Here is a 25,285-nt window from a genome sequence, read left to right as displayed (position 1 = left end):
GAGGAGCGAATGTAGAAGAGGATCTACAGAGCAGAAGTAAATGGAAGGAGACCAAGATGAAGGCCGCGATTGACATGGATGGATAGGGTTATGAGTGTAAAGAGGAAAAAGGTGTAAATATAATGGAAGCTCGAGCTCTTGTTGGTGATAGGAATGAGTGGAGAGGTGTCGTGAAAGGATAGTAGGATGTTTGGACGCGTTCTAACGGTTGGGCAGGGCACCGTATGATGCGGCAGGGGTAAAACAGTGAAAGCTGTCGGGCCCTGCTGTTGAACAGAAGAGTGTGTTGTATCACCCTGACCCGAGTGACATGGCCACTTTTTGTGTCCCATTTCATCTGGAGGGACAAAAGCACGACCGACTTGGGTGCCTAGGTGCTTAACTTGTGGGTGTTTGGACATTTGGGTTGGCGATGGTCCAAACATTTTGTGTGTGATTTTTTTTTTTTGCTACTTTTTCCCCTTTTTATTTTCTTTGTTTTCTCTGTTTTTTATGTATGTGTTTGTCTTGCTGTCGGTCATCCCTCTCATCCATGGTAGATAGATAGATAGATATTTCTAGACATCAAAGGGTGGGCAACCATACTGTTGAGAATAGTGCCAGATTTCAACACACAGGAAAAGTCATCTTTTTGTGTTGCTGTCATTGGTGCTTGCTGCAGTTTTTCTACTGCTATGTAGGTATTGTATAAATAATATGGCAAAACATTGACTAGTTTATCCTCTAGGCGGGCATCATGTTTTCAGATGTCATTGTGGTGTTTTGTATTTAGAGTGCTTGTGAAATAGGGCAGCTCGCCATTTTCCTTTGTCCCACGCAAACATGAGGAATTTGATGACCAAGTGTCAAAATTATTAAACATGTTACATTTCCGACGCCATCGGCGCCACACCGTTTTCCTTCACAAAGTGCCCCCGCACACCTGGGGCCAAAACCAAATTGCCAATTGTCAGTGGTGGCGCATGCGTTTGGTGCAGGAGTTCAAGGGGTTTTACTCTACCAAACTGTGGCAGACCCCATTTGCTTCCAAATTATACGTTATCACATAGATTCACCAAGGATGTATGTATAGCAGGGCAATTGTTTTGTTAGCCCAGCAACTCTATGGAAAGCAAACATTTGTTCTGATCACTTTTGATATAGATCTCACGTACGTACGTGATGTCATGGTTACAATTTGCGCAGCGACTGCTCCTGTGCTCGCGTGCAGGCAATTGTACCATGCTTTTGCCAACCTCTCCCGAATACGCCCAACTGGGGATAGATTACCGGCTCTGGGATCGATTGTGTCCACACTACCTCTAAAATTCAGACCATAGCAACATGGATGCTTCAGCATGGCCATAGTATTCGGTCAACTTTGATTTTTAGTCGCAGAAATTATATTCTCAAATATATCTCAAACTAGAGTGTTAGATATTTATTTTGAATACAGACGCTGCCCTACTTACGAACGAGATAGATTCCGGACGATCGTTCGTAAGTTGAATTTGTTCGTAAGTTGCTTCAGTGCTATATTTTGTATGTCTAAGGTTTATGTTTAAGGCTTGTATAAGTAACATATATTGTTTTGTACTACAAAATAAACATTTCATAAAATAATATGCTCTATAAAGATAAATAAAGTTTTATTTAACATACTTTTGAAAGATGAACTTCAGGAATTCCTCCTCCATGGTAGAGAGTGGACGAAAAAAAAGCAATCCAACCATTCTCTCAACCGCGTCAAGCTTTCTTATTCGACTTCCATCTCAAAAGAAACGGCTTGCCTCTTCTTTGCACTTTACAACAACCATTGAATGGATGCACGAGATATTAAAAAAAAGCAGATTTTTTTCTTACGGGTGGATTCCTGGTGACCTCTAACAGCGCCACATGCCGGTGGCAGGGGAAAGAAGCACTACAGTAATGTCCTGTACTTGGAAAAAGGTGCACACATTACAGCAATGTCCGGATACTTTTCACCATCCCTAAATAAATGTTTGTATCTATCGTTTTTCGTAAGTTGAATGGTCGTAGGTATGGGAGCATCTGTATTGTTGCAGAACAATGAAATCATTTGTTGGAAGGATTTGGCCTGGATGGGGGATCAGAAACCATGGCTCCTTAATGTTTGGAGAAAAAGAGAAGTGCTCCAAGAACCACCCTTGAGGAATCCCACATGTCATAGCTGTTCGAACAGCTCCTGAATAACTGGATTTGAATAGCTCAAGGTTGACAACTCTGTATTGAAATACAGATGAATTATAAAGCATTGATTGGAATGCAGGCATTCACGATTGTGTATATGTTGTGGTTTGTTACCACGGCGGCATTTTTGAGCCTCTTAAGATCCCAAGGTCCCCCACAAAGACACAAAACCTTGTGGACGCACATCATTGGTCATCCTTCTCGGCTTTTAGAGCCATTACTGTCAAACAGCTGTGAGCGTGCCGAGAGAAGTGCTGTTGATGAGATGGCGCCAAGTAGAGGGAAAGGCTGAGGGATAAATGGTCAGGGCCAATAGATAGATAGCCTGATGGACAGATAAGTGGGTGTGTAGGCAAGAGGGGATGGAGGGTGCAAAAGAGGAGGGTGTTTAAAGGATGAATGGCGGGGTGGACGGGAGGGGCCAGGGCGCCACGCTCAGCAAGGCCGTCTCTAAGTGAAGACAAATTGATGGGGGTGTCAAAGAGGATTCCAGAGAGGAACATCCCTTTATTTGACAGTCAATTATCAGATAGACCCAGTGGCCTTGTGGTCGGTGGCCGTCACCCTCGCACAGTAAGCAAGTGCTTTTCAAACACTGGTTCAGAGGTGTACAGGTGGACTTCTGAAATATTTAATTAGGCCTTGGGAGTGAAAATGACGGTTTCATTCGCTAAAGTGTGGTTCGTTTGTTTTCTCCTGAATGGATTTTTGTGCGGGTGTTTAGGGTTCTGGCATCTTCATCTTTGGCTGGGAAAGATACAATGTGACAGTCTGAAATCTATTAATTGAGCTTCAGGAGCGAGCCATTTATGTTCCAATTCTGATGCCACTTTATCGACCCGCGGAAAACTGAATGCTGCGACTCAAGTGTTCTGTCAGCACCTATAAAGTTTGACATGTCCGCTAAAACATGATGAACTGTATAATACTCATTAGTGACTAACATGTCAAGGTGGATTTTTTTGTTTTTCAATAAAGGATTACTATTTTTGATAAAAAGCTGTTTTTTGGCAAAATGTTTGTTTCCGCACAGGACCTTAAAGGTTTCTATTAGGAAGTCCGGATACAGCAATTTCACATCTCATCAGATAATGATACTGCTGCGTCGGGCGTTTTCCATTTTTTATTTAACTCTGATCCAATATTAGCTGCATTATATTCAGTTTTTTCTGTAAAAAGAAAAAAAAATCAAAATGTCTCCAACATTTAAAAAGTAAGAATTTAAAACAAAACTGGGCTCACTGCAATTTAAAATTTGCAGATTCCGATACCTCTATTGAACTCTTTTGATATTGTTAATTTTTATTTTAAAATTTACTTATTGGCTTCTCATGTGCAAAAACATTTTAGTAGCAATTCACCACCATCGTTTTGATGATCACTCACAAATAGAATCTGATTTTTAGTCCTGCTCCTCTCGGGGGTTGTCGGACAGACCCAAAAGCAGGACAACAAGGAGACAGAATACAATGGACGTGTGGTACCGGAACTGCAGAGGATCGAAACTTGAGAGGGAGGTTTGGGCTGGTGAAAGTCTTGAAAGGGATATTGGGGAGTACTTTTAAAAGGATGGCTTGAGTGGAAGATGCTGGAACTGAAGAAAGAGGTCAGGGAAGAGAAGCTTGAAATCTTAAAAGAGATTTGGTAGTACCTTTAAGGTGGTTGGAGTGGCATGCCTTGGAGTGGGTGAACTTGAAGCGAAGAGGGAACTGAAGAAGGTAGCTGCGGGAGTAGAAGCTTGTAATTTTGACATGAAAATGTCTTCAAGGATCAAAACAGCTCAGCAGCATGAGGTGGGAGCCCGGGGTATTAATGGTAGAGATGGCTAATTGGCTGATTGGAATCCCCTGGGGGACCCGGAAAATGGCATAATCTTTGGAGAAGGACTGCAGGCCCAAACCAAGACACTATCCAAGGCACACTCATAGAGCTAATTCCTCCTGATATAATCTTGGTTTGATCACTTTGACTCTACATGTGCTATCCAGGCGCTGGTGAATTGAAACGCAAGAAAAGAGCATGGAATAAACTACTTGTATACAAGCGCCACTATAGGAGATTGTGGATGGCATCTGATAGTAGTTTTGGGGATGACATCAGACAGGATTTCTGATCTCAATATCAGATTGGGAAAGTCCTGTTTCATGTTTTAAGTAATTTAACCTAAATTAGGTTTAATCACTAGCAATCCATCTCAGAATTTAGAAAAGGATTTTGAATTGTTTCTCAGTCTACCTAGAGGAGCACACACACTCGTATCATGAACAATTTTATTCTATCCTACAATTCGTATAGGTTTGGCTCTATGTATGCAACTCATTTTGCTATTGAAACATTTGAATGTGTTTCATGAATTTCGAGTATTGAGGCTCATATGATTGAAGTGGCTGCTCTCAATGTGTGCGGCTTTAGTCAAGTCAAGTCATCTTTATTTGTATAGCCCTAAATCACGAAGAGTCTCAAAGGGCTTCACAGATTATTACACTATATTACACAGACTATTTTTCAGCCGACGAGAAGAGTAGGTTATTCATATGCTATGGAGTAGAAGTGAGTTTTAAGTTTAGATTTAAACATTTTCACTGAGGTTGCAGATCGGATCTCAGGGGGAAGAGCATTCCACGGCATGGCATTTTCGCAACGGGGAAGCTAACATTGGGCTGGCATTAGCATCATATTAGTAGGGTTAGCAACAACAGACTCAATCGACTTTCATGGGCAGCATTTTTGCAGATGTTTCGCTGCAACAGGCCTAGTCAGTCCGCATGGTGCGGAATTTGTCTAACTTTGATTTAAGCATTGATGATCACGTTTTTTAAAATCAACCATATTTTCCGACAATATAATCGACTTCAGTGACATTAAGTGATCAAGTTGTCAGTTGTATTCAAGTGTCCCGCTTCAGGAGACCCCACAATTTTAAGACACATTTACACATTAGCATTTTGTCCTTAAATGGGAAATCAAACTGTACGAGTTAGCAACGGGGAACTTCCCGTATCCTAAATTGAACAGCGTTTTTGACCAGCTGACTCAGGTGGTCCGAGGCGACTCACCGCAGCTCAGCAACTCAACTGCTTCTTACCCAAATTTTTCTCCTTCGTCAATGTGAGAATTCAATGATAAAGTCTTTTTAGAATGACCCCTCTATTAAAAATATCAAATATGAAGTAAAAATAAGCAAATCATTTCCTTATAGTGTTGTATCTTCTTGTATCAAGTGCTGTATCGTGTTATTTTTAACCGTGTTTTAGATAAGATTTACTGTGATTTAAATGTTTTATTCATATTTATTTGTATTCATATAGAGTATTACCTCAATAATTGCAATTAACGGGGACTAGAACCCCCGCGAAAAGTGAAAATCTGTGAAGTAGCGTCACACTTCCATAAAAGCCCCCTAGAGTCAAATTTACCTCGAGAGGACATGCTTAATGACTGAGAGTATATGACTATAACAAAATAAAAACTATAAGTCTACAAATAAAAACACAGAGCACACAATTCCGGTTGAATAAATTGTATTTATTGTCTTGCCTTTTCAATGTAAACAAACTATTTAGAGAGCGTCTGTCTAACGCCACACTAGCATTAGATATCCTCTGGTTGAGCCAGGTCTCCGTGACTGTTAAAATACAACCTTCCCGAATGTAGCGGTTTCCGACAACTTGTAGCTCCAGGTCATCCATTTCATCGGTATTAGATCTGGTCTCGGTAAGAGTTGTTACGTAGTAGCTGCAGTAGGCCGGACTTGTGGTATCGCAATTGTCTTCTCTCCCGACATCGCCCAAGTAGTTTTCGATCAGGGGATGGTAATAGTAGTCTGTAGTCTGTACAGTCCTTTTAAGACCTCTTGTGAGGGTTTTAAAAATAAACATTACTTAAACATAACTACAGGATTTCCAAACTAGTTCTATAAGCTTCCTATTTTCTAAATCTACACTTTTCATTTTTTGCCGATGGCCATTTTAAGAGATGCTTTAGAGTAATGATGGCATTGATGTTGTACAGCTGTCAGTCTACACCTTGACACTGTTTACCTGCGAGCTGAAGCAGAACCTCGATTAGTAATTACCTGTAGCTACTAACAAAACATTCAGGAGAGGTACAAACAACCTAATAGCTGTAAGGGATCTTTACGGATGACTTCCACTTTTCAGAGCAATGTTTTCAACTCTGTAATTTAGAATCTTAAAAACAAAAAACAAAACTTTTATTTAGAAAGACTGATTTTTATTATTTTTGAACTTTTACCAAACAGTAATGTACGAGATTTAAGCTTGATACCTGCATGCACATATGATGCAGAACTTAACCCAAATTTCTCACACAATTACTTATGTTTTTATCTGAAGATTTTTTTTTAAAACACACCACCAACTGAAAGAAGAAATACACACAAAATGCAATTGTTTACTTTTTCATCCTTTTATCAATGATGTTGATTTCCCTACCTAATAATAATTTATTTTGTAGATTTCATTACTCAAGGTTTTATTATGTTGATTAACATCTGGATAAAAACAATAAAGGCAAAATCTAGCACAATATCCTTGCTTTCCTGATTAGTCATCTGATGGAGGCAACCATTGAAATTTATTTCTTTACTTGACTTCTCATTTTAAGAGAATCGACATGATAAAATCATTTTTTTACATTTCTTACATGTTCCCGTTATTGCTTGAATATTTTTCTCTCCCTTTTGCTGGCTTTGAGAAGCTTTTCCAGATCTGTGCATGATGCTGTGATTTGGTGGAATTGCTCCAATAGATGGCATTACAGCACCAGACTTGGCTGCTGTGAAGTGTCTCTGCAGCTTCGATGCAATCATGGCTTATCTCTTGGAAAGGTTTATGTTTTCATGCTGAAAACCTTCACAATTTGCACATTCTTTTAAGAGAAAAATACTCTTTCAAAATAATTGCAAATTACTCTTCTGTTAATGGTATCATCTAATACTGTCATCTTTGTATTCCATGTTTTACTTTCTATGTACTACTTAGGTTTAAAAAAAAGGTACAAACCAACTGTGCCTCATGTACAACAGGTAACAGATTTCTGTTTAAACCAATATAATCTATTAATACAGTTTTTTTAAAATGCACAATATTCGAAAAACGGCTTTTAAATATGAGAATTTCTCTGAAAAGCAATATTACATTTCTTGGATGATAAATCAATCTGGAGTATATGTAAATCGCATTAGGCCCAAAATGCATATATTTAAACACACTTGATATAAGTCTCATACTCTTATGATATATATAAAGATAAAGCTTAACAATTCAAAGATCATTTTGAATTGCATTGTCTTTATTTTAATCAATATTGTATGCAACGATATTGGACATAGCACTCCAGGGTAAACATTAGGATTTCAAAGAGAAAAAAAGATAGACTATCAGAATAATAGGCAGAATATAAATGTTTACAACCTCGTACTTAGAAATTGTCCCAAGTTACAATAACAGTGAAATATTAGTGAACGAGAAAGAATAGTGCATTGTAACAAAAGTGCAATTAAAAGAAGTGCAATAACAGTTAGCAGCAATGAAAAAACCCAAATAAGTCACAAGGTGTATATTTTCAGTTTCATGCAATAGTATATATTTTCACCGTTTAATTTAGCGGCAGCAAAAAACAAAAAAAACAGCCAAAATTCACATGATATATATATTCAGTTCGGTGCAATTATTCAGGCCGGTGATGGCTTGGGGAAGAAATTGTCTCTGAGCCCGTTTGTCCTTGTTTTGAGGGACCTGTAGTGCCTACCAGAGGGCACAGGTCAAAGAGGTGATGGCCGATGTGGAAAGTGTCTTATGATGTTAATGGCTCTGCTAGATGTAGTTATGAATGTAAAAGAATGAGAGGCTATTTTTGCATGGAAAAAAGCCCATAGTCAAGTCAAGCAAGTCAAGTCACATTTTTTTGTGCAGCCCTTAATCGCGAAAGGTCCCAAAGGACTGCACAGGCCACAATTACACCATTCCCATAATCTGAAACCAACATGCGGGCAAGGAAAAACTCAAAAACCTCAACATGAGGAAAATAAGAAACCTTGACAAGGAGCCTCACAGGTGATAATCCCCCTTTTGGGATGAGAAGGGTGCAATAGAATTTGCATTGTGTAACAATACACAAAACATATCAAACTTCAAAAAAAAAAAACACATGCATCATTTAAAAATTTGACCAGAAAATGCCTGACAGCCACACCTATAAAATTGTCCAAAAAGTCCATGACGGCAACTGTGCAACCTCCTATCTCTGCCGGCTGGTCGATGCAGACGTTGATACATACATACTTTTTGCATCTCTCCTAGGCTATACACTTAACAGAATAATGTATAGTGCAAGGGGCAAACTCCTGAGCAATTGTCATGTTTTTGAAGCCCGTCAAAACCAGTAATCTTCAGCAAATCAAAACCAGCTTCACAGTTAGCATTGGGGATTATCCGAACATGATCGCGGGTCCATGTCACCACACCGCTTCTCCATAATGAGATTAATCAGACGCCATTGTACTGACCTCATCTGTGCCACAATGTGCTCTTTGATAACAAATTAACTCACCTTTTTAATAAATCCACATCAGCGTCTCGGGGCCGAGGGCTGTAATTTGAACCATCCTGTCACAGAGCCTTCAAAAGCAGCCATCTTGATTTTCTTTTTTTCCCTCTTCGTGCGCCTGTAATGTGTTTTGTGTGTGTCAATCCCCTGCTGGTTTGTTTCATACAGACACTTCAGAGGGGAGAAAAGATAGCCAGCGTGAAGTGTTTTTCAAAAAAAAAAAAAAAAAGGGGCACCTGAAATGACAAATGATTGTTGCCTTTAAAGACAGAGAAAAATGTATTTATTCGAAATTACATGGGAATTGGAAAGAGGGGGCCGTGTTGGCTTTTACCGCGGACGGATGGCATGTATTTGTGTTTGCTTTGCAAATATACAAACAGTAAGGACATGTGTATGTTTGTGTGTTTGTTTTTGAGAAAAAAGGAAGTATTTCTTTTCCTGTTTTTTTTCACTCTGACTCTTTACACAGAGCCTACAACAGTTCTTTAAAAAAATATTCGTGCGCAGTTCAGAAATGACAGTATTTGTAGAAGGGTTTGTGATGCGATTAATGCGTGCTAAAAGGTTTATTTATAGAGTTTGGCATAGCAGCTGGTGTAAAATTGGCAAAGTGAGATGAGCTTCTCTTGAAGTTATATGTCCAATTGATATTATACTTTGGTATTTCATGCTAGTTTGAAGTGAAGTCCAAATTTGAGAATAAATTATATAAGGATTTTGACTGATCCAGGAATCTGTATTTGGTCAATCAAATCAGAATTTATTTGTAAAGCGTTTCTCTTGCAGTAAGTTGCAACTCAGTGCTGGATAAACACATCTAATGTGCAATGAGAAAATAAAATCCCCTGCTTTACCTTAAATAACAACCCATAATGCCAAATACACACACATACTTACATACACGCAACCGTTAGAGTAAAAATGAAATAGATAATAATAGATAAATAAAAGAAGTAAAACACATGAAATAAATAACACAAATACAATACATGAATGCAATTATGGTAAGGCACAGGCTACCCATGTGAGGAAAGTGAGGATCATCCATCTGATAAGGATTTTCAGTTCTGCTGCAGTTAAGTTCACATGGAGGGAAAACTGATTTCAGAGTTTGGCAGATAATGTTTAAGAATGTTTTCTACTTCTTTGTCATTGAAAAAATGCCTAAAACAGATAAAAAACAAGTAACAGCACAAAATAATGTTTTAAGGATTCAGTTGATAAAAATTTATATTAAAACAGAAAACAATCTATGGCTGAGGAATAAGCCCCAACTTGGGAAATGCCCCCTGAGCGGTGACGATCTTTTTTTGAACTTAATAAAAGCATCATTTTTTAATGGAATCAACAAATTGTAAAATAAGAAGTAAACCATTTTGAAAGTACAATTATTGCGGATTTTTTAGATTGGGACCGAATATATACAGTATATAAACAATGACTTTCCTAAGTATATTATGTAAATCTTCGCCTGTTGTGTGCAAATTGTCCCATTTGTTATGTAAAATTGAGGATTTCTATTCTCTCATTGTAGTATACATGTTACCCTTCTAAGATTGGAATCAAATACAATATAATATTGACTTTCTTAAAAATACTGTGTAAATCTTCTCCTGCTGTGTGCTAATAGTTCCTTTCGTTATGTTTGGACCTGGGAGACCTCTCGTCTTATCCGAGTGTGGTCATTTCTTGACGGAGACACAAAGACTTGGAAGCGCTCCATTTTTGCCATGATTTGATTGCATAAATAGCTAAAAAGGGGTGGAGATCACAAGGGAGCAAGAAAGGAAGCCGTCCCTCTGCGATATTGATGGAAATACGTCATTTTAGCCAATTAAAAGGACGCAGGGTGCGAGGGGCCCTCCGTGGCATGGCCAGGAAGAGGTCACCGCACAATTTTCTCCAGCAGCCGCATTACATGTTTGAGAACGGATCCAGAAGAGCGTCTTCCGGCAGACCTTTCCTGAACTGTAGCCGCTATCACGTTGCCATCGGCGCTGAGTCGGGAAGCGACAGCACCGAACATCAATGCAAATATGAATAAACATGCAGGGACCCGTGTCATGGTGAAGATAAAACGCTCGGTTCGAGCTTTTGTGCGTTGTTCCATGAATACTAATTAGGGTTGAGTCACAACCGGACAACCAGTGACCGTGTCATGAAAAAAATGTATTTTGACACAACACCTAATGTGATGATGTAATTCAGAGATGTGTATGCTTTACAACAAGGTTGTCAAACTCGTTTTTGCTCAGGGGGCCACATGGTGACAATAACTCAGACTCGCAAATGAATGACATTAAAAGTGTGCCTTAGCTGTAGGGCTAGGGATCTTTCGAGGCTCACAATTATATTACCATTATCATTAAGTAGTGTAAGATTCGATTATAAAGCGATTATTGAGATTTTCTTTGTTCTTCATTTTATTTTCCTTCACAAAGAATTAATCTCTTGTGGTGTTTACTTACTGTGCACTTGTAAGAAAAAAGGGAAACAGAAATTTGATTTATTTTCACTACAGTTTATTTAACACAGGGAAACTCTTGCAACCTGGAAAGTGACTAAAACACTGATTAGCACACTAATATTAATTTAAGTGCAAATGATTTAATGTAGTCCATCCATTATCCATCCATTATGTGCACCGCTTATTCTCAGTACGGTCACACACTTAGGGACAATTTGGACTGGCCAAATAACCTGACATGCATGTTTTTTGGAATGTGGGAGGAAACCGGAGTGCCCGGAGGAAACCCGCGCAAGCACGGGAGAACATGCAAATTCTGCACAGGAACGTTCGATCTCATGACCTCAGAACCGTGCCTCACACACGCTAACCACTGCGCTGCCTTGCTGCCCCTTAATGTAGTCCTTTTCTGTTTATTTATTTGTTTATTCATTAATGAACATGTTTACCTGAATTTGGGAATTTCATTTTTGAATTTCGTAAGCTTAAGTGTAGTTTAGTAGCAAATGCTGCTGTTAAGATAAATACCCACACACCACACGTGAGTGCAATTGTATTGCCTTAAACAATGCATCCTTGACTTCAAGTTATTTTAAAATAACATTCAAATGTGTGTTTCCTCACATTTTCTCTGGTTGATAAATAGAACGCAGAAAATACAGCTACAGTTAGTTTTTTTCTTTTGGAGTGATGCCTGACTTTACTGGCATCCAGTGGACATTTTTAAAACTACAGGTCAATTCCTGACATGACCGCTACTTACACTTGTTAGCATTTACAGCTTGTTCATCCCCTTGTTTCTTCTGGAATTGGCTAATTCAACCTACTGGAAGGTATAAATATATGTTACGTTCGCCTCGTGTGATTCTTCTGCAGCGGTGTTGTACGAAAAAAAGATAGTTTTGTTCCATTTTATCTCCACAAGATGGCGCTAAAAATTGCACTGTGTTGGATTTGTTCTTGCCGAATAGCTTGAACATTTAACTGACCAGTCGTCATTGAACAAAACAAGGAGTGTGGTGATACTTTTTTTTTCATAGGTGTGTGTCTTTCCTACGGCAATAATCAAACACAATAGGGAAGCTCTACTTGTCCTCCTTCATCGCTTGCCATCCCTCTGCATCTCGTCACAGGTGGCAAGGCAGAGGTTAGACAATCTCTCTCTCGCACTAAACCCCCCAGATCCCAGAGGTGCTTCCTGCTTAACGAGCCTGGATATCTGTTTCATAAAATCAATCGTCTGTCTTAAATGAACATTTACGACCATCTGCTTTGGGGGTTTACGCCCCCACCTAACCTCTGACTCCCCCGTGCGTTTGCATTTTCCCTGCCAGTTCTCCAATCCCAATATTTGTCAAGTCTATGATCCTGTCGGCCCATTGAGGGCCCCAGAGGGCTAATGTTGGGGTTCCACTGGGGCCCGACAAGCAGACCTGCCTTGAGGGGTTGGGGAAAGGGGGGTGGGGTTGAATTACACATGAGACAGCCTCCTCCCGCCTTTCTCCTCATGCCACTTTTCTGTTTGATTAAACACTAAACCTGTGGGACACATGGCCAAGGCTCTGAAGCGTTGCCAGAAATGTGTGTGGGAGCAAATGTAAAATCCACAGCCAACCTCTGTTGCAAGCTGTTGCATTGCATTTGGTCTGGCACTTGTAGGCAAGCAGGCATTGATGACATCATGTCTCTAATGTGTTTCGTTAACCTTCCCACCTCCCAAATCACTAATGAAGATGAAAGAAATGGAAATAAGACGTCTTTTATTCCTCAGCTTTACAGAGGCTCAATTTTAGGCCTGATTGTCATTTTTAGACGGTAGCAGAAGGCATAGATTGTTGAAGGTGAGGATAGAATGCTTACAGTTGCCTCCTGTGTGGGACTACTGGATGACCGCCCACATCCAGGAATTAGGTATGAAATTTGTGTCAACAAGTTTCCTGTTTTTGTTTTTGGTCAAACTAACACCTAAGTTAACTATTATCAGTTATTATTCAAAAAATGACATCAATAGACAAAACAGAGAAAAATCAACAACAAAGTAATAACTGAAATTTTGCAAGAAGTCCAAGAGAGCAATGACAAAGATCTCATCTCAGTCAGGCAGTTAATGATGATGACATACCTCATGTCCAGGTGCTTGTGCGCTGACTTTGTTCCACTCCCTCACTCAGGCACCAGCCATTCAGCAGTAAAGGTCAAGAAAACAAAAGTATGAGGTCAACATCAATCAAAAGTGTGTCTTAAGTAGCCTTAACACGATTTTACGCGCCAAACTGTAGGGCGGCGCCATTGTACAGAGCACCACCGGAAGTGATTTCCTTCACTTATGTTTCTTGTAAACAAAGCAGATTATTTGGATTGCACATCACCATGTCACACATTCTACTTCAGTCACATGCTTCCTAAAATCGTTGATGATTTTATCTAGGTATGTTTACAGTTGTGCAATACATATCTGGCTATTATATCATATATTCAACTCTTATTCCAAGAATTAAGCTTCATACCTCGGTACTGTGGAATGCTAGAACTGTGCAACGCATGTTGAAACTGCAATGTTTTATACTGTGCAATTTGTCATTGGACAAATCATATTACTGGGATCTAATCACGAATACTTCTGTCATTCCAGTGTGTAGCCTACCAAATCATATTTCACTGTTTGGCAACCTGCTGTGCCACTGAAACACGGATAGCATACTGCTAAACTTGCATGGCTACGACGTTTATGGCAACAAGATACTGGTCAACTACAGGTAGATACACAAATCTTCCAACTATGACAGTACATATTTAAAGTAAGTGTTAGCTAAAGACATGCTGAAGCTAAATGAAGACTGCTTCTTTTTGCCTCTCAAGACAGCGTCTCATTCTCGAGGGAGAGTGATTGTATCCCAGCCAGAGCTCTGGGAAAGGATTTTCTATTGTCGTTTTTTTCTCCACAAAGTGGAAGGAACAGACAAAAATGTTTAAGGGTGATTTCTTGATGTTCAGTACCCTCAGCCACATCCGCTCTTCGTAATCATTTTTTAGCTTCTTGAAGAACGAAAACAATGGATCGCATGTACAACTCCGCTTCGTTGGTGGTCAAAACACTCCTGAAAAGGCCACGAGTTCAGACGTTTTTGTGGATTTCTGCACCCTGTAACTGTGCACGTCCTCCCTGGACTACATTTCTTTGGAGTTATATCAATGATTGACTTTCTTCAATCCTGTTGTGTTTTTTCGAGGCTGGGAACGCGACTAACACAAGCCAAGCTAAGCTGCCGGAAGTAAAAAACATCACTCGGGAGAATGCGGAAGTGAAAGCGAAAATGACCCCTGGCATTCGCTAAAAAGATCTATAGATTCAAACATCCAAAGTTCTAAATCCTCAATCATCATTTCCAATGACCTCTCATGGTCTGCTAGGAAGGCCGAGCAGCTACTCCACTTCCTGCCTGAAGTTTCTCAGAAAGAACAAACTTGAGCAGAAAACTGCGAGTGCAGAGCATCCCGGCATTCGGGTTTAAGGTGTGATATGCTGGGAGCACGGCAGTTGACAGAAATAACATACAGAGAGTCATCAACACAGCCCAGAAAATACTTGAATGCTCCCTGCTCTGTCTGGGCGTTGCCTGCTCGCGATACTGCAGAGGAGCAAACATTATTATAAAAGATGCCTCTCACCCCAGCTACCACCTCTTTAACCTGCGACCCTCGAGCAGACACTGCTGGCCCCTTAAAACAAGAACCGAGAGGCTCAGAGACAGTTTCACTCTAGGCCCACCACCACCCAAAAGGGACGGTATGTAATATTTAGTGCCTCCTAGTGGTACAAAAAACTTTCATTCGGTAAAAGAAACAACAACAACAACACTAATTTGAATACTTAACAAAAACACATTAACTATCATACCAATGATAATTTTCATTAAAAAAAAAATCATAGGTCAAGAAATTTGTATTTCTTTTACACCGAGGAATCCATATCTATAATTTTACGCCATGTTTGTCCCGGATCTTGCTGCTACGGGCACTCAAAGTGATCAAAACTCTCTATGTGTTTTGAATGTTGGGAAAAAAGCGGGAAACTCCGATTCGTCTGCAACTTGGAGATACAATCACGAAGAAATATTTTTGGTCCTCGCTCAAAGCAATGAGCCGTCGCACTGGTAAGAGTATTGTGCGTTTGTGTTTTGAAGAAAAGATGATGTCATTTAATTTTCATTCAACTCGTGTTTTAAGCATTATTTTCCAAATGCTACTGCTAGCCATGTTGTTGGCTTCATGCTTCCCGATTAATGGGATTCACAGCCAGTCTTGTCTTAAATTTACTAGGCCAGTAGAAATAGTTTGCATTCTGAAAAAAATTCTATACAAATGTATTCAGAGTTGATTTTTTTCCTTAGCAGTCGTTCACAAAGCTAAGCTATTCACGCAAATTGTTACGTTTTAGGCACCCTTGATGTTACATGAACACATTACCTTGGACAACGTAATCTAGTCATAATTAATTTCGTATGACAATCGTTTGTGTGTGTAAGAGAGAGTGGCATATATGTGGTGACATGGTCTGTGTTCTTAATGTTAGATATGAGATTTGACCTTGTAGATGTCAAGTGTTTCCATGTCGGACACAGCCAGGCAAATTTTACCTCATATTTTACCCCATAAAGGTTTAATTGAATAACTACATCAGTGTCTCATCTTGCCTTTCAGAGATGTCTGTCTTTGGTGAGGTGTAAGTACTCAAATTCTTCGGGCAGAGTTTAGTTTGTGATTTAACATTTGTAACATACCATTTCTATGTAAATAGCATATACTAATGCTATTTTCATAAGTCGCTTACATGAGATGAGGAGACATAAAATGACCTCAGGAACAGTTCGTAAATAATGATCTGTGTTGGCATTCAAACACCCATATAGTATATATTGTTGAAATATTGTGTATTTTAGGATTGGGCGAACTATCGTTTTGCATTTTTTTCAATTTGACAAAAGGACAGCTGACATGAATACGATATGCCATTAGGTCGCTAGCTAGCCCGCAGTTGGAGCATGACAGTACTTTGGGATCTCTAAGATGAAAAGGAAGTATCAGATAAAAAATTGGGCAAAGTCAACCAGGATGTGCTCAAGGTCAAGCTGTGCAGGGTTTGTGCTTGGCAAAAGACAATGGGAAGGCCGGAAATCAATTTCATTAACAATTTGTTCCCAGCTTGGTGATGCCAATTGATCTGGAATACTGTCAGACATTTTTTTCAAAGTTAAAAAATACTGTAGCATCATCGATATGACACAGAGTTAAACCACCAAAGTGACCATAGGGGGATGTGTTGTAGTAGCTTTATTTCCTTCTTCAGATGGTGAAATCTGCAACAATACAATACGGTGCATTGAAACCATGTGTCAATATGTTCGCAGAAAAAAAGCATTACTTTACATCTGTCTGAACTAATTCAAAATCAGTTGTTTAGACATCAAGTAAACACTTTTAAAAAACGTACAGCGATGCGTTGTTAATCCTTCATATTGGATGAGAGGATTAGAAATGTAACTGTCGATCAGTGAGTCTAGTTTACTTTTTACCACGGGATTGCAGGTATCCCAGAAATATTATTGTTTTACTATCATTTTTAACTTAAAGCTCAAATAAACACGAAATATTTGTGTAGACCACTTCTTAATTAACTCACATCAGTTTTTTAGCCTTGTGCTATATTCTAAACTCAGTGAATTATTTGTTAAAGAAAAACAATTGCATTAGGGGCAACACCAGTACAACAGATTGACTGAGGTGTCAAGAATAGACTAAGGACAACTTTGACGTATTGACAAATTTAATGAAAGAAACTGAGATCTCATGTTCGTCTGATTTACGATGTCCGTTCATCAAATCACATTTACAATACTTTCGATATCTCAACTTGCTTGTTGAAAGGAACTCACAGCACTACTTTTATGGGGTTTTTAATTTTTGCAACAAAACTCTTGCCGTCAGCCTTTAAAAGCCCAATTTTGATTCAGTCCTCCTCCTCTCTCGTACTGCTATTGTCTTGATGTATTCCCTCCCTTATCACGACTCCCCCACCCCGCTTCAGTAATTACATCCGAATCAAAAGAACAGCCTGTCAATCAAAACCTCAACTGTCACTCACGTCGCTTTGTGCCTTGCGTCTCTCTCAGTCTCCATCTCTGATGACTTCAGACCCTCATGTCAACGCATAACATTCATTTAGCAAATTCCAATTGAAGACGTTTGTGTACAATTTCATTGTATTGTGTTTCGTTTTTCTTCCTGACATTGTGTCATATTCGTTTAGTTGAACTGCTTCTAATGTTGCCCCTTCAAGCTCTATTGTTGGAAGGCGCTGAATGGTTCAGCTTGGGAATGTTTGAACGTTGTTATTGTTGTTAACTTGTCGTGTGCTGTTATTAAATTAACCCGATAGAAAATGCCTATGCTAGCGTACCAGATTGCTTCAAAAGGGATGTTATTCAAAAATCCACTTGAGACCAAAATGATTTTTGTGGAATAGTAGCTCAAATAACCACTTCAGCTAATTCTCTTTCCACTTGTCCCAATCAAGTGTAAGACAATAAAAATAAACCAAGTTATCTTCAATTCCATTACTGCATTTGTTTAACTGATTCCTAAATGCCAAGTTTAGAAAAAAAGAACCAACGATATTATTCCAAAACTCATACCTGAACAAACTTAAGTTTTTTTCAAGTTAGAATAACTTGTATTTGTACATAAAAATATACATACTATAATTTATTTAAATGTAAAACAATAACAGTGACAAAAAAGGCAATACATAATTAATAGGATACTTATTTTCCAAATCTATAAAAGCAAATCAACTCCTGAAGTACAGATACTAATTTTTTACATAAAATTGCTAAGACAAGTTAATTTTAAAGGTACAGTGTATATTATTTAACGCCTCCTCGTGGTTCATTCATTAAATACATTAATAATGTTTTTTTTTTTTTTTTTGTATTCTTCAGAACATTAGCCTGACCTAGAGGGAGCTGTGTAATTATCGGCCATCTTGCTTCTTCGGGTACCTGAAAAAATATTATCGCACAAAAGGCTTGGGCTAAAAAATGAGAAAAACATGGCGCTTTTTTGGGTTACTTTAAGTCGCTGTGGTTTGCATTCCCCCTTGGTTTCGGTTCCCACGAAAAAGAGTGTTTACACTGACTGGATAGATAGATAGATAGATAGATAAATAGATAGATAGATAGATAGATAGATAGATAGATAGATAGATAGATAGATAGATAGATAGATAGATAGATAGATAGATAGATAGATAGATACTTTATTCATCCCCGTAGGGAAATTCACACTCCCAGCAGTATCCTTGTGTTGAAAATAAAACAATAATAAAGTAAAAGGAATATAATACATAAATACCCAATGTAACGTGTTGATATAGAGTATTTAAATAGTGCTACATAAAATACCCACTGTAATAAAAATAGGGTAATATGCAATTGTGGGGGTGTGGTTTAATGTGTGTTTTTACTCCCCCGGGTGGAGATAAAGAGCCTCGTGGCATGAGGAAGAAATGATCTCCTCAGTCTGTCTGTGGAACAAGACTGTGACAGCAGTCTGTCACTGAAGCTGCTCTTCCGTTTGGAGATGATGCTGTGTAGTGGATGTGATTAATTGTCCATGATTGACCGCAGCTTTTTCAGTGCCTGTCTCTCAGCTACAGTTGTCAGGCTGTCCAGCTCTGTGCCCACAACAGAGCCCGCTTTCCTCACCAGTTTTACTACAATAATACAGTTCTGAAAAGCATTCAAATGGTATGTATAATGATGGATAAGATACTTTTTTAGTATATTCTTTTTTTTATCAATATTTTATTAATTGTTTATTCATCATTTACTTTTTTATTTGGTATTACTCCATCAGTATATTTTTGACTATTCTAGGAAAATAAAAAACTATCAACAAAAACATTCTAATTTTAAATATTAAGCTTATTTTACAATACAGTACAAAAATATCAAAAATTAAGCCAAATATTTTTTTTTTCCTGTAAAGTAAGGACAAAAATAACACTGATACTCTGTTTTCTGTTTCAACTCAAATTACAGCGACATCTAGTGTGCAAATAATACACACCATCCCTTAAAAGAAGGACCCTTACATCCCTTTTTTCTAGAATTGTATCACATAATTGAGATTTTTATCTTCGCCTACTTCTTATTTTAATATCCTAGCAACATCACTAGTAATAATATCCTAAAATATTGCTCACTAATGGCCTGTTATGAATAATGATGAAAGAATAATTCAGGAGATGTTGATATAGTAGTCTGTGCAGCCCTTTACAGACTTTTGTGATTAAGCACTACAGAAATAAACATGACTTGAATTTGAGGCTATACATTTGGACTTGGTTCCTATATTGCTCAGATGTATTTGTTATTTTCTTATTTTTTAATATAATGAATCATTTTTAAAGTTGTGGTGACGTTTGATCGAGGCCAAACCAAATCCTGCAATAGCAAACGCGATCTATGGTAAGGCTAATAGGGTTAATTGTCATGTAAAACCAGCAACTTCACGGCCAATCACACAAATCACAATTCCCCCTGCACTGCACACAAACACACACATGGATACGCACACACTTCTCTGCACATATTTACACTTTCCCATGGTCCCTCGGGATCATTCTTTGCCCAGATGGCTTTTTTTCCCGTGGCTGTGTGTTTGCAAGGGATATTGGAAAGGCACAAGAGGGCCAGGCGACAAACAAGGAGCATCTTCACCATCTAATTAATTTACCTTTCATCGAGCTCCTGTTTCAGAGCAGCGCTGGCAAATGGAAAGGTGTCAGAAGGAAGGCCAGGGATAAACACATGACTCGTGATGAGACAGAAAAAAAGAGTGAGATGTGAGGAGCACAACTGTTGTTTCTTGGAGAATAAATCTCAGTTTTTTTTATAGTTTTGCTGTGGGTGCGACTCATAATCTGTATCGATTTACTTGTGAATTTATTAACACTCAGTGATTTTTCAGTCATTTAGTTTTACATTTTTATAGCGGTATATCGTTTCACATGTTTTTTTAAGACTAGTCTAGGCCTGTGGTGATAATAACAATCTTGCCCTGGTATGGGGAGGACATTTTTCGGCACAACACCAGTAATTTTTTAACAACAACTGAGGAGAGCTGAGCAAAAATGGCCCCGAAAAGAAAAGCCCATTGTGGATTACAAGCTGCAAATAGTGAAACATGGAGCTAAAAAAGGTAATTGAGCAGCAGAAAGAAAGTTTGGAGTCAGAGAGACTTAAATGGCATCGAAGCGGAACAAGGAAGTGGGTTTTCGTCTACCTCCCAAGTTTGGGGAGTTGTTTTCAGTTAAAGTGAGACAGAGGTTGAAGATTTCATTGGATTTTGCCCGATATGTTACGTCCTTCCTGCCATTAGCAGGCATTTCAATCATGTAATGCAAGGGTGTCCAAACTTTTCATAAAATGAGCCAGATTTGGTAAGATGAAAACGTCTGAGGGCCGACTATTCATCCTGGCATTCTTTGAACAGTATTTAATAAGTTTACCCTCTATAAAAGGTTGGCAGTGCTTGCCAATCAGCGCCTTTGTAGCCTTTTAATTTGACTTGCAGGGTCTCGTAAAAAAGGGCTGCCTTGCCGTCAAAACAGCTTCTAGTTGCTTCAGCTTCTCACAGCTTTTTGTAGTCAGCATGTTTCGTCTGGCAGTGCCTCTTGATATTATATTCTTCGAAAACGGACGGTCTCTGGGCAGATTAGGCAGACGCAGTTGTTTCGGATTTCCTTGAAAAAAATACTCCAATTTCCATTTGTCCTGGAAGCGGAAGCCCTCATAGTAAACTTTCTTTTATACTGCTGTCAACATTACCGGGCCACAAATTAATAAACCTTATGACAGAGGCTGTGAGCCAGTAAATATTTGATAATGGGGCAAAACTGGACATGTCCTATGTAACATTAGGAAACCCTACATTTATTCAGCCTGTTGCTTTTCAAGATGACTAGTGTATTTTTGGAATCGGATTTTATTAAATAAATTACCCCCAAAATGTGATTTATACTCCAGGTGCGACTTATATATGATGTTTCTTACGTAATTATGCATTTTTTTTGTCTGGTGCGACTTATACTCTGGAGCGAATTATTGTGCGTCAAGTACAGTAAATGGAGCAACAAAAAAAAGGACAACAGTGGGTTGTGGCAAATTTTAGTGGAAAACCAATGCGATGCCATTGCAGCTGGTTAAGTTTGTGAGACAGACTGGACTTTAATGCGCCTGGTTGCAATCTGGGCTCTGGGAGAACATCCTGGATGATGCTGAATTTGTTCTAATATCCGATATCACTCATGACGTTGTCACAAATCCAGTTACCAGGCTCTCTCTAGGTTTCTTTACCATTTTGTCTATTTGTTTTTCTAACCTTAAAAAAAGTTAGGTTGCGCACTACACACAAGGGTTTACCGTATTGTCACATCACAGTGATTTTTAAGAGGACTGAAATCCAAGCCGTGCCAGTGAAAGCGCTAAATTCTAGCCACTGGACCACCAGTGACATAGATGACAAGTGAAAAGGCATGCCTAGTCATCCCCTTCCAGGATGACTAGGCTGCAACAGATGTTGCAAGGACAACAAACAATACACAGACATCATCAACATGAAATATAGGTCATTCGTAAACTATATAATATAGGTGTTTTATAATCCTGGATTCAAACAGTCCCACTAATGCAGTTTGAATCTCAGAGGGCAGAGCCTTCCACAGCCCCTGGGCCCGAATGGAGATCGCTCTCGAACCTCTGGGTTTTTTCTTGGCTATTGGGATCCATGCATTTCTCTTTTCATTTTTTTTTGCCCAAGGTTTTGGTTTTTGGGGGTACCCTAGAAAGCAAGGTGCAATCTTTTCAGCTTCCTGTAGGTGAGATTATGTTATGTAACATAAATTCATAATTATTAAACTAAGAATATAAAAAGGACCCATTTATATAATAGTTAATGCATTTTTGTTTTTTATTCAAATTATAGTTAAAAAAATGTATTGAGTTTTTAACCACTAGGAGGCGCTGAATAATACACAACGTCCCTTTAAGTTTAAGTTGGGTTTTCTCTTTATTATATCTGCTAAATAAAATTGAACTGCACTGCACTGCACTGAACTGAACTATATTATTTTAAGAAGATGAAACAAAATGTCCACAGAACTTAACAGCTTCTTTCAGCCAAGGTTTAAAGCTTCTTCTTACTGGCTACAATTGATTTTGTTCGTTCTCATATTGGCTTTAACACGTAGGTCAGTCCAAGTCACCCTTTGATTAAACACGACTCAGGTTCTTCCAGGGGAGGAAAAAAAAAGCCTCGCTGATACAAGGAAAGGTGCAAAATCCAATCTACGTTGCAGCGCTAGCTCATCCTGCTCCCTCTTTCTCTTTGCGAGTTCATTAGTTTCCACACCGATGCTCCTCCTGGATTACCATAACCCGTCAGCCGTGAAACATCACAAAACAATTTTCTGCTTGTTAAAAAAAAAGAAAAAGGGCGAGGGGGAGAAATGCAGCGACTTCGCTCTGTTGCCTCCACACAGGCGAGGAGGGCGGAGAAGTTACATTACCTGCACCACGTTTTCTCAATCGACGCTGCACGCAACTAATAAGTGAGGGTGGGTTGTTTGCAGGAAAAGGAAAAATGGATTTTGACACGATTAAAAGCACTAAAACAATGCCATTGCTCCCCCCCGCCCTCCTAGCTGTGACGAGTTTGACCTACTCTTTCTTTACCGGTGTGGTGAGACCTTGCCTGCTGCAGGAAAAACCCCACTCTTAGTTTATGCCTTTTTCTTTTTAACACAATTGAATGACATTTTGAAGTAAAGTGTTCTAATGGCAGATACATTTTAAATCATCATACCTGTCAACCTCCACGGCTCCATGCCCTTACAAACTGTCGTATTTTCCCTTACAAAATACAAAATAATCTTACACCATATTTATTTTTCAAACGTGTTTATTTATGTAGTTTAATACTGTATGTTATATTGTACATGTGTTTCGTTATATCACTCTGTACATATTATTAATAAATGATGAAATTACAAGTGTTGCTTAGTTACTACAGTGTTCTCTATCCATTGATCGATATGTTTTCCAGACTTCTACGTTTTTGGCGTGGCTCTTTGTATCAAATTGGGTCTTTAAATCATAGAAACCGGAGGCAGCTACTTTCACGTCCTTTTTGCAAGCAACACAATACGAATATGGGGGTTTTGGGGTTTTTAAGGGTTATTGTTCTATCTTCGTTATTCATTATCCATTATCCGTTATCGGTCAGTTCATAATACGCTACAAAGCCTAGGAGCCGGGACACTTACTCTCAGCCAAAAGGCCAAGCTAAGGTCCTAGCCCTAAAGCCTTGCTGCGATCATTGCGAATGCACCGTTCCCGGAGGTACTGCAATACCGGGCCGATGCGTGGAGTGGACAGAGCAAGCTCTTATTCCATCTCCGGATTGCAAAAATCAAAGATCATGGCAAAGGCCAAGCTAAGGACTGACATAGCATCAAAGCCACAGTCCAAAAACAACAAGGCCAAGCTAAGGACCTAGCATCAAATATGGGTTTTTAAGGGTTATTGTTCTATCTTCGTTATTCATTATCCATTATCCGTTATCGGTCAGTTCATAATACGCTACAAAGCCTAGGAGCCGGGACACTTACTCTCAGCTAAAAGGCCAAGCTAAGGTCCTATCCCTAAAGCCTTGCTGCGATCATTGCGAATGCACCGTTCCCGGAGGTACTGCAATACCGGGCCGATGCGTGGAGTGGACAGAGCAAGCTCTTATTCCATCTCCGGATTGCAAAAATCAACTTAGCCAAAGGCCAAGCTAAGGACCTAGCATCAAATATATTCTACGGGGGTTTTGGGGTTTTTAAGGGTTATTGTTCTATCTTCGTTATTCATTATCCATTATCCGTTATCGGTCAGTTCATTATACGCTACAAAGCCTAGGAGCCGGGACACTTACTCTCAGCCAAAAGGCTAAGCTAAGGACCTAGCATCAAAGCCTTGCTACTCTCGGCCAAAGGCCAAGTTAAGGTTTTTTGGTTTGAACAAATTTATTGACACTAAAAACAGAAAACAATCATGACAATCTCAACAGCAATTAAGCACATTCACAATATTATATTCCAATATTACGTTTTTAACAGCAAACACAAAGTGAGGTTTGAACAAACCTTCTCGAAAATCAAACATATTCACAATTTCATTATATAACATCTTTGTTAGTGTCAATAGATCCGTCCAGGCCAAAGTCGATTGTCCTCGGTCTGAACAAATCCACCGACACCAACAGCAGCAAAACACAGCCATCAAGCATATTCACAATTTTTTTATATCTGACAATATGACGTGACGATATGACGTTTTAACATTTTTTCCTGACATTTTCAACATCAATTAAACAATTTCAGAGTTATTTTCTTTTAACAGTAGTTAACCAGCTGGCTTTAAAGCCTTGTTACTCTCAGCCAAAAGGCCAGATTAAGGTCCTAGCCATGATCAAATATATTTTACACCTTTCTTCAAAGTGATGCTTGCCTCTTCCATTTAACTTACGGTGTTTTAATTAAGGTTCGGCCATTGCGACTTGATGATCGTATCCAAAGAAAATTCAAAACTATGTTGTCATGTTGACCTACTGCTCTGCTTTCGCTTTGTTCACGTGTGATCGGAATGATGCATGATGGGAAATCTCCAGGCGGCAGACGCATGTGCAAAATGGCATCCAACCGCTCGCTTCGTTTGCAACGGAAAAAAACAATACTAACATAGAGGCTATTGCGGTGAACTCGTTTGACTTGATTGATTTGCCGTTCCGTGATAGTCTGTGTATACCGGATGGTACCCATAATTGACAAATTTGCGTTTTTCCGTATGGATTTTCTTGTACGTCGTACACGTCTTAAAATGCATACAGCTTGACAGGTATGAATCATATTTTTCTTATTAAACCCGGGGGAAAATTTGGACAAACAATAAA

General features: G+C 39.0%; 1 long non-coding RNA gene and 2 pseudogenes across 4 annotated transcripts in view; 1 reads left to right on the top strand and 2 right to left on the bottom strand.

Moving 5' to 3' along the window:
- Positions 1-25,285, top strand: part of LOC148354989 (uncharacterized) — a 218,357-nt gene that overhangs the window by 25,474 nt on the left and 167,598 nt on the right. The gene's annotated exons all lie outside the window — the stretch shown is intronic.
- Positions 23,670-23,789, bottom strand: LOC148354992 (U2 spliceosomal RNA; annotated as a pseudogene).
- LOC148354991 (U2 spliceosomal RNA) lies at positions 24,015-24,295 on the bottom strand (annotated as a pseudogene).

The sequence above is a fragment of the Urocampus carinirostris genome, chromosome 12 (assembly GCF_059441175.1).
Source record: "Urocampus carinirostris isolate Australia breed hairy pipefish chromosome 12, RoL_Ucar_1.0, whole genome shotgun sequence".
NCBI lineage: Eukaryota > Metazoa > Chordata > Actinopteri > Syngnathiformes > Syngnathidae > Urocampus > Urocampus carinirostris.
This window is presented reverse-complemented; position numbering and strand designations above follow the sequence as displayed.